Genomic DNA, 11,702 nt, shown 5'->3' on the forward strand with positions numbered 1-11,702 from the left:
ATCTAGGATCAGGATCTATATATCAAAAACTTTATGTAGAACTTAGACCCTTAGTAGATCTTTTCTAAATAGAATGCCATGAATATGACATACTATATTAAAACCTTCTGCGGGTCTATCTTATTTAGAAGATCGTCTGTATAAAAGATTTTCTGAATATATCTTCCAAGCATATATACTCATTTATATAACTTTTCTATATTGAAGATCTTCTATACATTTGAAGTACGTAAAAATTTCATTTAATTCGATCTCACTCAATTTGTCGTCACCCTGTACCTAGCTAATGTTTTCCTCAACTATTCATTGACCACCCAATTATGTAATTTTCTTTTCTTTTTTTCACAAATAAATATAAATCTAAGTAATGATGATTATAATTTAATCAAACAATAAAAATCAAAGTGTGAGTGTGTGTGTGTACATAAGAGTATTTATTGTTTGTGTAGCGTTGAAGTGCCACAGTGATTGGATGGATGGATGAATGGATGTTCATCAATCATCATATCGTATGCTATGAAGATGTATGTTTGTAAGAATGTATGTGTGTTTGGATGTACTCGATAGCTGTTTTTTAAGTAGTTTTAAGCTACATTCATTGGTTGTTATTGTTATTTGAGTTAAGGTGTTTGTTATACATATATAAATGCAAATACAACACATGGTTCTTGTTCCTGTTGTTGGTGTTGATTTTCTTTAAGTGTATACGAGTATACTTGTATGTATTTGTAATAATATAATATAATAATATTAAATATGTTTAGGTATAGGTATAGTTTTTTTTGTTGTTGTATTAAATATATATACTATTATATATATATATGTTTGTTTGTTTTTGTATGTAAGTGTATAGTTTATATAAATATATATGTATATAAATAAAAAGTTAAGAATATAAATTGGTATTATAGTCAATGTATAAATATATAGTATATATATAGAAAGTAGGTATGTGTATATGTAGGTAATTAGTAGGCTATTTAGTTATTTGGTTTATTTTTTTTTTTGCTTTTGTATTTGATAATATGCAGGGGGTGTTTATATGTTGGGGTTTGCTTTTTGTATACAGAATTTGGGTATGTATGTGTTGTTGTTGTTTGTCTTAATACTTTTAAGTAGTTTTTTTGTTTTGTTTTTTTTATCATTATCGTATTTTGTTTCTTATTTTCATCATTACTAATACATTTGAAATACTAATAGGAATTATGTTTGTTGTTTTTTTTTTATTGTGGGGTTACAATTGATTAATGTTTTTATTTATCTAATAATACAATTTTTTGGTGGCTTATTTATTTTTTTTGTTTGTTTTTTTTTTTTATTTTTTTAATACGTTTTCCTGTTAGTTATCCTTCCCTTTATATCTGTGAATATTTGTTTCTTTTTTTGTCGTTGTAATCGTTGTTAATGAGATGATGAAATCTTAATATCAATTCACGGTGATGACTGATAATGAAGAAGATGCCGATACTTCTTTGTGGCTGTTGCTAATTAAGATGATGATGATGATGGTGAGGATGATGATAATAAAAACGATGCGAGATTTGAGCCGGCAGTGTTTGAAAATAAATAATTCTTGTAGGAATTTTTCAATATATTTTTTTATGGATTATACAAAAAAAAAAAAAATATTTATATGGACACTTTATTAACATTAAATTCATAGGAAAGTAATCATATCCTAGGAATTAGAAGAATTGGATGGTATATTTTAGAATGCTTTTTTGCTCCGAAAATGAACCTCAATGGAGTTGTGATGAGACTTTTGGCCAGAGTTTCCGAAGGGCTTTTTTTTGTCAATACTAGGAAAAAGACCAAGAGGGGACCAATGTCGACGGTGAAATTTGATGTTTTTTATACCCTTTACCACACTGTGGTACAGGGTATTATGTCGTTGTGCAACCAGATAGACCCATGAGAATATGCATAGAATTACTTTCTGAGTCTATTTACGTATGCCCGTCCGTATGTCCATGTTAAATTGTAAGCAAAGTGCAGGTCGCATTTATTATCCGAATGAGATGAAATTTGGCACAGATCATTTATTTGGCCCAGGGTCGAATCCTATTGAAATTGGGAAAATCGATTCAGATTTAGATATAGCTCCCATATACAGTTTTGCCCGATTTTAAGTAAATGGAGCATCAAAGTTCCTAAATATGCTTCGATTTGCAAGAAATTTGGCATAGCGTATTCATTTAAGTCTAGAAAGATGCGTTTTTAATTTCGTAAAAATCGGTTCAGATTTAGATATAGCTCCCATATATAGTTTTGCCCGATTTTAGGTAAAGGGTGCAGCAAAGTCCCTAAATATGCATCGATTTGCCCGAAATTTGGCATAGCGTACTGAATTGAGTCTAGAAAGATGTGTGTTAAAATTCATAAAAATCGGTTCAGATTTAGATATAGCTTCCATATATAGTTTTGCCTGATTTTAGGTAAATGGTGCACCAAAGTCCCTAAATATGCTTCGACTTACACAAAATTTGGCATAGCGTACGGAATAAAGTCTAGAAAGATTTGTTTTAAATTTCGTAAAAATCGGTTCAGATTTAGATATAGCTCCCATATATATGTTCGCCTGATTTTTCGCAAATGATGCACCAAAGAGTCAAATTTAAGCGGATTGGCACGAAATTTTGCACAACGCACTGAAGTTAGGATAGACCAACGTGTGCCAAGTTTAGTTGAAATCGGTTCAGATTTAGATATAGCTCCCATATACATTATAGTCCGATTTTAAGCTAATGGTGCACCATAGATTTAAATTTAAGTGGATTGGCACAACATTTTTTGTATAATTCTATCGTATGAGTCTCTTGTCTGTATAATTCTATCTCTTGTCTCTTGTCAACATCCAGCAAACTAGACAAGGTACAAAGGTCAGTCTCGATTCTCATAATTACGAGGAACACTCCCCAAACTGCTCTGAAAGCAAGGCTGAACTTAAGGCCTCTGGGTCTCAGCATTAAGTGTCAGACAGCACATAATGCCCTAAGGCTGCGTAAACAGAATCATTGGCGAAATTGTGCCTATAGGCATGGATGTATCCCGAGTAAACCAGATATCACATTGAACCAACTTGATGACAATGTAGATGTCGTTATCCCCAGTAGAGACGACTGGAATCGTAGTAACCCTCATCTGGGCGGTCTGGCTTTTTATGCAGACGGATCCAAGATGAAAGAGGGTACAGGGACTGACGTCCACTGTGAAAAGTTAGGCCTTGAGCTTACCTACGAGTTGGATAGAAACTGCAGTGTTTTCCAACAGGATGCGAAGAATGATTAAAATACGCTCATTCTCACGAATGTTCACGGCGAGAATTCTAATGTTTTCAATTTTTCGCTAATGATAAAGTTACAATGAATGAACAAGCATTTTCAATCTCTCGGCAATGTTCGCATTTTACGGAAAATTCACGAACGATAAAATTTCGCTGCAAGAGTCGAGTCGATTCAGTCTTTCGCGAGCATTTATTGCTTAAGAACATTCTTTTGAAAGACTCAAAAAACAAATGTTCGCGAATGCTCGCGAGCACTGTTAAAAACAATAACAAACCAAAATATCAAAAAAGTAAACACACACAAAGCGAATGAATGTGTGTGCGTGTGTAGCATAGAGTGTTGAGCATGTGTGGAATAACAAAACACATGTCGAACAACTATTAAGTTCACGAACGTTTGTTTGTTATTGTTGTTGCTGTTTTGAGCATTCGCGAGAATTCGGGAATGTTTGTTTTCATTTGTGAGAGAATGTCAGAAAGAATTTCAACCACCAAACGAAAAGAACGATCGTTGTTGTGTGCCCTCAGTCGTTTGTTATGTGTGTGCGAACATTCTTTGGCGAATGCTCGTTTGGTAAAGAATTTGTCGCCATAAATTCATTCGTAAAATGAGCACAAAACGAAAAGAATGTATTTTGAATCATTCGCGTGCGAATTTTTGCGCACCCTGTTTTCCAAGCTGAAATCTTTGCGATTTAGAAGGCAGCTGAATTGATAAAAAGTCCCGTAATATCAAGTCTGAGGTCATCCTCGAGTGTAGAACAGCCTTGGAATCATTAAATAACAGCTATCGGTTGTGTTGGGCACCAGGACACTGTAAAAAGCAGATGAATCAGCTAGATAATCTACAGATTTAGATATCGCTGACACAATTAAATCATACATGTGTCACCTTTTCCCGAATTTTGAGGCGTTCTTTAATGAAAGTGTCAATGAATTTTGGTACAACGAACCTACGTGCAATATGTCAAGATCTATCTGACCGACGGTGTCAGTCAAAAGAACAAACTCATTTGTTGAACCTGAGCAAAGCTGAAATATGTGTAATGGCGGGAGTTATTACTGCTTTTACCATTAAATGGTACCAAGATGTTAATGATTACTGACGACTCTGTGATGACGAGGAAGAAGACGGAGACAATCGAGCATCTCCTATGTCGCAGTCCAGTTCTGGCCTGCAGACGGCATAGATTAGTGTGTGTTCACTTTCCACCATGTCTAAGATTCTATTCAACTATGGAACCTGTTTTAATCTATAACATCATTAGAAACTTGAACTTGGTTTGGGATATCTCAACCTGAGCACTTCAAGAGGGCAAGTAAGGGTTGAATATATTTCAGATGTGTTTTAAAGAATTTTTTGCATGGATTTTTTTACGCAGTTTACTATTAAAAGCATTCAAAAAGAGGTTATCTCCAGGAGGATCAGTTATGGGTTGTAGATATTTGGCGGGCCTATTTTATTAGACCTCTTTTCGAGTTCTCCAAGAGAGTGACGCTTTTTAAAGCTCACTACTAAATTGAAGGTATTTTATAAGCCTTCCGAATATAGCAAATCTACTAAAGAGATTCTTTAGATTAAAAACATTTTTATGGTTCATCCTTAAGCTCTCGAGTCAGAATCAGGTATATAATTTCGTTAAAATTTATATAGAACTAGCTGGCCCGGCAAACATTGCTTTGCCTTCAAATTTTGTTTTCACTGCAAATTCCTTTGCAAAGTCATGGCCGATTTATATTTCGAAGAAGAATAAATGGAGCCCTAAATCGACATAGCAATTATTGTACTTCTAACTGATGCAGATTATTGTACCATCTGTCGGACAAAATATAAATACCACAGAAACGCTCCACATGCCCCATAAAGCATGTACATAAAGTTTGGTCAAAATCGCCATCTGGCGGATGAACTTCAAACTACACAAAAACACTCCTCACGCCCCGTATATAATATACAAAAAGTTTGGTCGAAATCGGTGCAGTGGTGTTTGATTTTAGCGATCACGAACATAGATGTAATTTGTATATATATAGAGATAGAGATAATAAAAAAAATCCTACAAGAATTATTATCATAATTTTTTTTCAATATTATTTGATAATGAGAGTGATTGCTGCTTTTTCATTATTGTTGATATATATCCAATAAATAGTTTTTTTTTTTTTTGTAATTTATATATAAATATAATTTTGGTGTTAGGAGTATTTTTTTTATTTTAGCATAGTCTAAACATTGTTTAATATATATTATTTATTAGGGAGCACTACAAAGCACAGTTAGATTCGTATAAAAATCAACCTTTTTTCATTATTGTTTTCAGTTGATTACACACATTTTGCAATTACTTGTGTTTTAATTAAGAATAATTTTTGAAATGCTATTAGGATTTTGGATTTAACTTCTACATGAAGAACATAAAATGAAAATGGATTAGTAGTGTATTTTTTTGTTTTTGTTTTTTTTTTTTACAAGAAAAGGCTTTTGTTAATACTTTTTTGTCGTTTTTTGTTTCGAAACTAAACACAGAATTTACAATTCAATCTAAGGACATTTGTGGGTAAGAAGAAGGGGGGGGGGGGGAGGTGTATTACCTTATCTTAAATTTCTATATTTTTTTTGTTATATTTTTTGTTTATATATTTTTATTTTTAATAATACTTTGCTAATAATACATACACATTGCTGCTAGTTTTTTTTGTAATTAATTATTTATTTTTTTTAACATTTTGTTTTCTGTTATTTTTAATATATACGGTAATTATTGAATATTTTTTTATATTTATTTATTATTTGTTGTTGTTGTTTAAATTATAATTGACCTTCTTTTCTAATTGATCACACTCTATTTTATATATTATTTTTTATATGATAATATATTATGCCTATATATAATTATTTGTATTAGTTAATATAAAATAAAAATGGAAAAAGAAAATATATATTTAATAATAAAAATAAATATAATAAAAAATAAAAAAATAATATTTTTATTTATCATAATCATAAAAAGTTTATTTTTTTATATAATAAATAATATTAAATTTATATTATAAATATTTTTTTTTTTGGTTTATAAATAACAATAAACAAAATTAAAAAAAATGTTAATTGTGAAATAGTAAAGCAAGTATATATGCTTGATTTTTAATCAAAATCAAATATTTAAAAGCATTTTAATATAATAATTTAATTTTTAAAACAAAAAAAATAATTTTTATTATAATAATATATAAAATTTAAATTTAATATTAAAAAATAAGAAACCATTTTTTTCACAAAAATATATTTTAGTTTTATTCAATAAAACATATTATTTATTATATAAATTCTAATCAAAGGATATTTTTTTAAACATAAATTATATATTTTAAAGCATGTATATATATATATATATATTTTTTTAAATAAAACATAAATATTTTTTATTAAGAGCAAATCAAAAATTTTATTTTGTGTATTTCAAAAATGTAACAAAAATATATATTTGATATTTATTGCAAAAATTATTATTATCACAAATAAATAAAAAATTGAAAGGAAAGAAATTAATAATTAATAATTTTAATTTTTTTTTTGTTTTCTGGGGACCTAATTCTACACACACAATTGTAATTTTATTATTTTATATTTTTCAATTTATTCTTATTCAAATTTCATTTGTCCATATAGTGAGGGATAAGGTAAGGTGTTTTTTTTTTAATTTTTGTGATTTGCAATTATTCAAAATCTCTTCAATTACATTGTGGAGGATAATAATTTTTTTTCATGTGAAGAAGGAAGAGGTTTTAATTTTTTTTTATTTTTTTTTTTTGGAAATATCAAGGTTTTGATTTAATAAATCATTTAAAGCAAACTCAGTTTGTTTCCAGTTCTATTAAATAGTTTTACTAATTTTTGATTTTGAAATTAATTTGATTTAGTTTGAAAAAAAAAAGAAAAACGAAGAACACAAATCGACCTAAACGAACGAAATCTTTGGTTTATTGTAAATTATCTTTTTTACAGTCTTTAACGATGTAACGATGAACATGAAAAACGTAATGAGCATAAGTCATTGCCATTGGTTGCCTTTGCTTTTGGAGGGGATATTTTAAAAAACAACAAAAATTGAACAATGTTGTATTTTGAAATATTAACTGACAGTTTTTCCGCTGTTTAAATCTATTAGATTTCCTTTAATTTTGAATAGTTATCTACAATAGTTTTTGAAAATCACAACATAGAATGACAGTGAAATGTTTTCATTTTCAATATTTTTCTGAAAACAGTTTTGCTTTGTCTCACTCTTTATATTTTATTAAGATTTGCAAACAATTTATCTACTGAAATATTTCTGTATAAGTCTAATCATGATACAATAATAAGGTGATGTATCAAAACAAAAACATTTTTTTTTGTCTCGATTATCTGTGAATTTTTTCCTTATAATATTTCAAAAATTTCTGTCGAATTCAAGTAAAATTTACCACTTTGACAGTTAATCAAGACATCAAAATGGACTACCTATTCATTGTGCCATGAGTCTAACGAAAACGTCTATCATGGGTTTAGATTAGCGGAGACCTTTAGTTGTGTTATTCCGCAACGAACTAGTTCAAAGAGAACTATTTCACAAAATGAACGTTCGGTACTAGTTTCTGGGTCGGCGTTCAACTAGTTCATTTTGCTGTCGTTTATCTAGTTCCTTTTGCCATATTCGTTTATCTACAACTTATTGCTCATTTAGTTCAATCAGAGTCTATGGTTCCATCAGTTCATATAACATGTGTATATAAATTTGATTGGTTGTTGGATGCGCTTTTGAATATTTTCAATATGGAAACCTAATCCCACAGAATTTGCAGAATGGACTGACAAGCACTGTTAGATTCCTATAAAAATCAACCTTAATCAACATAATTATTTTAAAAGCTGCTAGGTTTTGGGATGAAGAAGAGTTGTGAGTATCTTTAGTTGCTTGCCAAAAAATTGTGGTCACAATAATTTTAAAGCACTATTTGTATCTTTATACTTTAAACATATACAGTCTGGGCAAACATAAAAGAAAGTGTTTCCACTATTTTTATTGCCTTATAAAATAACTGATATACTAGTTCGAATGAATGCAAACAACATCTATTAATAAAGTCACCCAGGAAGACCAGCAGCAAATCAGATGCTTCCAAGTTTGCAGGCGAAATGCTTTATTGTGAGTAGACTTCAAATTGTAATAATGTCCACATTTTTGACATTTAGGGAAAGTCAGCTGTTTACTTTTCCAGAAACATTTACGCAGTATGAAATGATAACAAAACAGCTGATAGAATATCAGCTGATTCTACTGGGAAATCTTTACTGGGTAAAGAAGAATATACAAATACCCAGTAACACAACTGTCAAATTTTCTCCCTCAATTCGCTCTATTTTACTGGCTTTTTGGATAAACGAACAACATCCAGTAACAATTTGTAAAAATAGGCCATGTTTGCAACATTTGGTATGTGAAACACGATCAGAGTAAATGCGTCATGAGATGACGCATTTTTGTACAGTCAGAGTCAAAAGAAAGTGTACAACAAATTATGTTTTTTGAAAATGGTATTTACCCCTCTCTTATTTTTTGAAAGAAAAATTAACAAAATTTCACAAATAGAAAAATTGCATAGCAAAAACAAAAAATAGTCCATATTTAGGGATAAGTAAATCGACTTTCGACTAATCGACTTTTTGTATTAAAAAGTCTAAAAGTCGAAGTCGACTTTTGATCGATGAGAAAATCGTAAAGTCGACTTTTCAAGATTTCGAATTTCTTCATAAATACTTGTTTTTTTTATCACAAAGCTCAAATTTCCGGAACTTTACATTATCTGTTCACAATAATTCATATAAAAAAATCACATGTTAGTTGATTTTGCAGAAGTGAGTAAAAGTCGAAAATCGATTTTGAACAGTTTTGACAAAATCGAAAAGTCAACTTTTTAGTCAAAGACAAAAATCGACTTTTTGGTCAGAGGCAAAAATCGAAAAGTCTAAAAGTCGACTTTTGCGCTCGACTACGTATCCCTAGTCCATATTTGACGCGTCAAAAGAAAGTGTACAACATGTTATTCCAATATTTGAGAGATTGGACACAGTTTGATTTTAGCGTTATTTTCTCTTTGTTTCCTTTCTGCTTGTTTTTCTTTTAATGGATCTAATACTGTCAATGATTTAGCAGTGAATTGGTCAGCAACAATTGAAGTTTGAAGACATTCTAAACAAATTTCCATAATGGGTAGACAAAATTCACTCGATACACGTGAGCTTATCATAAAATTTCACAATGAGGGAAAACCACTGTGTGAAATTGGTTTAACTATCTGCAGGTGCCACAATACGGTGAAAAAAAAATAATTGATAAATATAAAAAGTTCCAAAAGTTTTGCTAATAAATATAAAAATAAAGATATTTCTTTTTGGAATAATATAATATTTAGCGACGAAAGCAAATTTGAAATTTTTTGGCAAAAAGAAACTTGCTAAAATTTGGAGGACCAAATTTAGTATCTACTGTAAAGCACGGCGGAGATTCAGTGATGACCTTAGGTTGCATGGCAGCTGGTGGAGTTGGTAACTTGGTTTTCATAGAAACCACAATGAATAAAATGGAATACCTTAACATTTTAAAGGAAAATTTGAAGCCTATAAAAAGTTCCAAAAATTGGAAAATCGTCCTAAATGGGGCAGGCCAAAAAACTGAATGAGGTTCAAATACGATCGATTGTACGAAATGTAAAGAAAAGCTCAGTAGAAAGTGCCGTAAAAATATCCAAAGAAATTTTAGAATCGTCTGGAACTACTGTTAGTGCCAGTACAATACGTAGAGCACCACACGCTAACGGGATTGATGGAAGGGTTCCAAGAAGAAAACCCTTAACGTCCAAAACCAACGAAATGGCTTGAAAATCGGATCGAGGTTGGATCTATCAACAAGACAATGATCCAAAGCATACTTCAAAAATAGTTAAGAAATGGCTGCTTTATCACACTCCTAAGCAATTTGATCACCCTCCCCAAACTCCGGAATTCGAATATTTTCATTATACATTTTTTAATTTATTAACAGCTGGGCTGGTGCGGCTACCCTATCTGCCTTGTGCAGAATCAGCTGTAAAGTTATTTTTTTTAACATAATTATGAAGGAAAGTATTTTCGGCACATCAAATCTCTACAACAGTTTTTTTGTTGCGTAATCGATTGCAACTGCCTCTATCATGCTGCTAGTAATGAGACCTGTTCGGACCTGGAATCTATCGCATTAATTTGGTCTTGGCGAGTTTTTAATCTTCGAGATTCATATGTAAGTAAATCATATTGAATTTAGATTTGATGGACTATTATTTGAGTTTGCATAACGATGTCAACATATTTTATTTATTTTAACTAATTTTTTATGCACAACAAGGGTTGTATTTGAAATTATTTTGATTTAGCATGTTCGAAATCACATGTTAAATCAATATAATTTCAAATACAACCCTTGTTTTGCATAAAAAAATAATCGTTTATCCTGAAAGTATGCTTAAAAATCTAGATATTGAGTTGATTTAATTTTGTATGGCAAAGGCGCGTTTAGACTAAGGCTTCTAAGTCTTTTCGATTAGTTAATCTAGGTACCTAATCCCACCTGTTGAGACTAGTATTGAAAGTTCATTTGTCAGCTGTTATTTATTTAAACATACACACTAGTTTCTAGTTCACTAGTTTCATCATTTATGTGGCAATTTTTCAATCAATATTTGCATAATTTCGATTAGAAATTTGGTGAAATATTGGAATTGTAACGTATTTTGTAGCATACTTTAAGGAGAGGTTAAGAGGTTATTATTTGTTGGTGTAAAACCAGGGTTGTATTTGAAATTGTCTCGATTTAGCATAAGATTTCGATATACATATTAGTTCCGTTCCAGAACCTAAAAGCATCTACTCATTTTACATGTTTTGCAACTTTTTATTCGAAAACCGTTCCTCAACCCACAAAACTGGTAAAACATTGAATCAAATTTAAGAGAGCACAAAACAAAATGGCGTTCTCTTTGTAAACTTTTTACTCGAGAAATTTGGCCGAGTAAAAATGGTAAACAGGAATGCCTACTTCTGATTGGCTGTTATGTTGATTTGGAAGTATTGCCATCTATTTTTGGCATATTTACTAGATTTGCGTTCCCGAACTTTTCAAATTATTTTGTCCTCTGAGAGCAATTTTGAAATGTTTCCCTTTTACTAGATTTACTATTTAAAAAATACTGGTTATAATCGTATAACTAATTATAAAATATTACTAATTATTTATTAATTCATTCATTGTTAAGTAGCCATTTTGATATACTTTTTTTCAAGATGTTCAAATATATATTTTTTTCAAAATACAACACTGTGAATTGTAACTTCCCATTTAAA

This window comes from Musca vetustissima, unplaced genomic scaffold, assembly GCF_032173495.1.
Source record: "Musca vetustissima isolate MV318-11 ecotype Yass unplaced genomic scaffold, APGP_CSIRO_Mvet_v1 utg78396, whole genome shotgun sequence".
Classification (NCBI taxonomy): Eukaryota; Metazoa; Arthropoda; class Insecta; order Diptera; family Muscidae; genus Musca; species Musca vetustissima.